Below are 5,419 nucleotides of genomic sequence, written 5' to 3' on the forward strand. Positions count from 1 at the left end.
ATTCATGATTTTAAATTCTCCCTAATTATTGCTTGTTCCCTTCCTTGTTCACTTACTGAGTATTGCACTCACGTTTTATAAAAATTCATGTTTTCAGATCAGGTAACTGTTGGACCCTAGATCGAGGAGTCCCCGTAGTGTATCTCCTAGGTATGTGTCTGGCATTCGATAGTAATCCCTTTTATTGTAAATGTCTCCGTTGGAAGTCATGGGTCCTTGTGTATTATGAATACAATCTAACAATGTGAATATGTGTATGCAATGTAAATTGCTAAATACATTACTAGTGTAGTGCATGTATATTATTATTGATAATGCCATTGTGTTTTGGCTATGTTCACACCCAAAAAAAAAAAACTGTGTGTGTATGCATGATATGATAAATTTGTTAAGCAAAGGTAAATGGATAGGCTTGCTTGAGCTTAGTGAGCTATGCTCATTGAGCTCATGCGCCGGTCATGGCCCGAGAAATTGGGTCCTGACAAACATATATGTAAAGTGTTTTAGAAATCGAGAAACAAGCCCTTTTGCAATGTTTTGCATAAAAAACCATGCCTTGAATCTTTGTGAAGTATGCATAGATGAATGCACTTGATAAATGGTTTAAGTTTGATTTCTTGTGAGCCGTTTTTAATCCGAACTTTATGCAAATATTTACACCATGCATTTTAACGTGGAAAGCAATTTTGAAAGGTTGTCGAACCTTGTTTTCAGCAAATTTAAAGAAAACTCTTGGAAACCTTGATTTGGTTTTGAAAACAATTTTGACAAACTGAGAGCATTGAGAGTAGGTCGAATGTCACATCGAGATAGTGTGACCGTTGTGCACAAGTGAGCTCTAGCTAAAGAACTTTTAGGTTGCCGATGAGCTGTTAGACGTGGCTAGGCCACTGTCTGCGATTATACATGGCAAGGCCACAGGTTGTTATACGTGGCCAAGCCATGAGTTGATATATGTGGTTGCGACCACATGATTTCTTTGATGTTAGCCAACATCATCGAGACTGCCATGGCTGTGGGAATCCTATGAAGGGGGGGCTCCCAAATTGTTATTACGTGGAAGAGGGTCCACGGGTTGATTATCTATGATTACCTACTCGAGAGCCTTGAAAGTTTTTGGACTCGTACTTTTTTGCATGGTAGAGAGATATTGTTTTTTTGTAGCTCCCCTATTTAATTGAAAGCCTTCAATGCTTTATATGTTGATCGTGAGTGGATATATGTGGATGTACATGACTATTTTTACATGCCACACATTTTGGGAGCATGTGTGTTTTTATATGGCTATTGTATTTTTGAACGAATAGATGATTTCAGTGATTGAAATTTATTTTACTACTCTTTGTTTTTGGCATTGTTTGTCGAGGAAAGTGTTGCACTGTGATTTTACAGCATTATTTTTACAAGGCACAAATACCTTACTAGTTGTTTAGTTTTATAAGGTTTTTATTTTACACTCTGGTTTTATTATTCAAATGATCTGCTCTAAGCTTGTTTCCCATCTACGCCCTACTTACGGAGTCGATGATCACTGAGTCTGTGAGACTCACCCCTTTATCTCCTTTTTTGTAGATAAGTGATTAGCCTAGCATGTGTTCATCGATACTTATTGTCTATCGTGGATAGGTAAAGCATCTCATAGCACTTCATTCCGAGTCGCTCCGCTGCTGGAGGTCGAGTTGTCATAATGTATTTTGTTATGAAAATAGACATCAATGTTAATACGAATGTATATTTGGAGATTATAAACTTTGATGTATTTTTACAATTATGCGAGATCAAGTTTAAGTCGATTTATTAAAACTTTTTTATTAAATCATATTGCAAAAAGTTACATGATCTGAAGTGATTATAAAGTAGGCCGAATGAATATAATGTATTAACAATGGTTTCTAATAAGGCTTGTTCAAGACTTGACGAGTTCTCCAGCAAGACTCGGACGTCGGTAACGATCGAGGAATGAGTCATTACAAAACATATATCCAAATAATCAAGTTTAGAGCATTAACATCTCTTCTAGTGAATAATCTGGGCTCACTAGATTGATGAATTAGCTACTCATCACATTTTGATACTCAAAAGATTAGATCTAGAGTGTTGGATCACTAATTGGATGAAATTTGAGAAAAGGGGACAAAACTGACAAGAAAGGTAAAATGATGGTTTTACCTTTTGTTATTGGATGGTTATAAGGGTTCACAACATAAGATTTACAATTTGGACAACCAATATTGGATATTAAACATTGGATCATTTCTTGTAATTGTAGTTAATCCAATAGTGCAACCATGAATCTATAGTGGAATGATTTCATGGTTAATAAACTTAAATTATCTTAATGAGATTAACAGTAATTCTAAGTTTATTGGAGGTGGGAATATCTTCATGCAAATAGATTCCCTATTTAGCTTCGTAGAATTCAATTTGTTTAAATTGAAATGCATGTTTTATTTAATTATTTAAATTTATGTTAAAAAATGGTAACTTTACATATTGTCTTAATTAAGACAAGAGTTGTTTCAATTTAAATAAGGTACTATAATACCCCGTACTTTAATATGTTGGCTAATTGTGAAACCCCGACCTCCACAGATGCGTGACTAGAGGTAGACTAATGAGTGCATCAAATTCACATATTTAATGGGAGATTAAATACCTAATTAGTCTAAGTTGGACTAGATTTAGGATTGAATGTAGGTATTTTTATTAATTTTATTAGTTTAGTTTAATTTATGTTTAAATGTTTATTTTGAGTTAATGATACTAGTTTTACATTATTTATAATTATTTTATGTTTTTATAGGAGTAGGATCAAAAATAATTTCAATTGGTGAAGAAAGGTGCATAATTAACCGTTGCTCTATTTGCTTTTGCTTCGGTCTTTCAAGAATATCTCCCACTACCGAAGTCCAAATGATATGATTTTTGAATCATTAGAAAGCTAAGATGTAGAGCTACAACTTTTCTGTTTACTACTTTGACCAGCTCTAATCAGAAAGTGGTCAAAATCTTTGTCAAAGTAAAGGCACTGCACCAGAAGAACATAAAGGGGGCATTTTTGTAAATTCCGTGAAACTTTGATTGACTTTAGGATAAATATCTCATTTCTTCCAGCACCTTCTCCTCACTTCCAGCAGGTTCTTCTTCTTTCCATCCTTTTGTTTTCTCCATTAGTTATTGATGATAATAAAACATTCCCATTTATTTGTGTCTAATACCTTTACTTGAGTGTGCAGGAAATTAATATATGAAATTAATTTATTGACTCTTCAAAGAGTATTTTTGAAAGAAAAAGAGGGATAAAATCAACAAGATGTAACTAAATAACAAGGAGGAAGCTTATTGGTGAAACAAGGAAGAACATTGGTTGACCAAATTTCAAATTGGAGAAATGGTGGGCTGAAGAGTTTAAGAAACATAATTAATTTAGTCAACTAAGTCAGTCGACTAAGTGCTCTCTGCCAGAATTTGCAAACCAGAAACAGAACTAACTTAGTCAACCAATCAGTCAACTAAGAGCTCTTTGTTTGCAAATTGAACCAGAGAACTATAAGACAGATTAACGGTTGAACTCATCCTCAACTGTTTCCAACGGCCATAAACTGTCAAACTGTCATCAGAGTTGCATCTCCAAGTATAAAAAGGTCTTCCAACAATGAGAAACAAGTTTTTGAAGCCTTGAATGAGATTTGGGCTATAGAAAGTAGAAAAAACCAGAAAAGCTTCACTGCACCTTACTGCACTTAAACGCCAATCTTTGTAATAGAGTTCAACACTTCATCTTATACCATCTAGATCAAAGTAAGTGATCATAGGTACTTCTTTATTACTTCTCTTGTATTCTTAGAGTGAGGGAGTCACTCCAAGGGGTTGTTCAAGCTCGGGATAGCATGATTGTTAAAGGTTGTGGTTGAGCCTTGGAAAACTACATTAGGTTTTTGTTGAGCCCGTGAAAAACTAGTGTAAAAGGTTTTTGGCTAAACCTGATAAAAGCCATTATAAAGCTTGGTGAAAGCTTGTGAATTTCACCGATCCATAGTGGATTTGTGGGAAAATCCTTGGTTGGATAATGAAGGTAGTGGATGTAAGTCTTGGACCGAAACACTCTAAATTGCTGTGCATTTTATACTCTATTTTTATTTTCTTAAATTCTGGAAATTAGTTTCCAATCTTGTCAAGAGCCAAATTGAAATACCCCATACTTTGATATAGTGATAAATAAAGTTGATCGAATGCAAATTGAGGTCAATTAAAATGTTTAAAAGTGATAAAAGACGAAAGGAGTAGTTTAGGATAAAATATTTCGTAAATGAGAAAATAACAATAAAATAATAATAATTTTATCAGAGGAGAATTTGTGAGATAAAAGGCAATTCAGAAGTCAAGTAAGGCATAATAAGGTATTTCAGGTACCAAGGAGACAAGATAAAATTTTTAAAATATTAATATTTAGCCGGATGTCGAAATCAGTCAAGAAGAAAGATCATATGGTGGATCTAAGTGGGGGAGAAGATGACAAGCCTGACTCTATAAAAATAATTGTCATGACATACATGTGATGGATAGCATGTTTGCATGCTAAGAGAGTCCTGAAAAAAAAATTTTTTTACAAAAGTTGGTATTGTACCTAGAGGTACAACAAAGTTGATTTAAACCTCGAACTAGATCAAATAGAGAATTTACGATGAAATTAAGAATTTTAAAGTCTCAGAATGGTTTAATATAGTGATTCGGAGTTTGAGGATCAATTTGGAGTCAAACCGAAATTTTCGCTATCCAGGGGCAAAATGGTCATTTGCCACCTAGGGACAAAATGGAAATTTTTAGAAAAGATTTTTGACCCCATTTGACTTATTGGAGTAAAATTTGAGGTTTAGAAGTGAAAAATTTTAATTTCGGTATAATGTGGAGAAAAAGGGTAAAATGGTAATTTTACCACCCAGAATCGAAAATTTAATTTTTGAAAGGATTTTGATCAAATTTAATTATTTGGAGTGTGAAATGAGTATGAGGAGTGCAAATTATGCATTATGGTAAATTCCCAATTTTTGGGGCAAAAATGTAATTTTTGAAAAGTTCGGGGGCAAAAGTGTAATTTTGAAAAATTTGCTCCACCAAAACTTTGGAAAAATCTGAAAATTTCACTTAAGACTTGGATAAGTCAAAAAGAATGCATGGTGGAAAAAGTAGGACAAGTGGATGGCTAGAAAAAAAAATGAATTAATAAAATATTTAAAATATGAATAAAATAATATTATTTCATTAAACAATAAAAAGGCATAAAAAAATCAGCCCATAACCCATTCTTCTTCTTCAATATTCAGCCAAGCGAGAAACAAGAGAGAGAAAGGAGAAAATAAAACCCTAGCCAAGAAATTTAAAGGGAAAATTAGTGGAAATTCAAAAATCAAGTGAAAAA

The sequence above is a fragment of the Theobroma cacao genome, chromosome 5 (assembly GCF_000208745.1).
Source record: "Theobroma cacao cultivar B97-61/B2 chromosome 5, Criollo_cocoa_genome_V2, whole genome shotgun sequence".
NCBI classification, from domain to species: domain Eukaryota; kingdom Viridiplantae; phylum Streptophyta; class Magnoliopsida; order Malvales; family Malvaceae; genus Theobroma; species Theobroma cacao.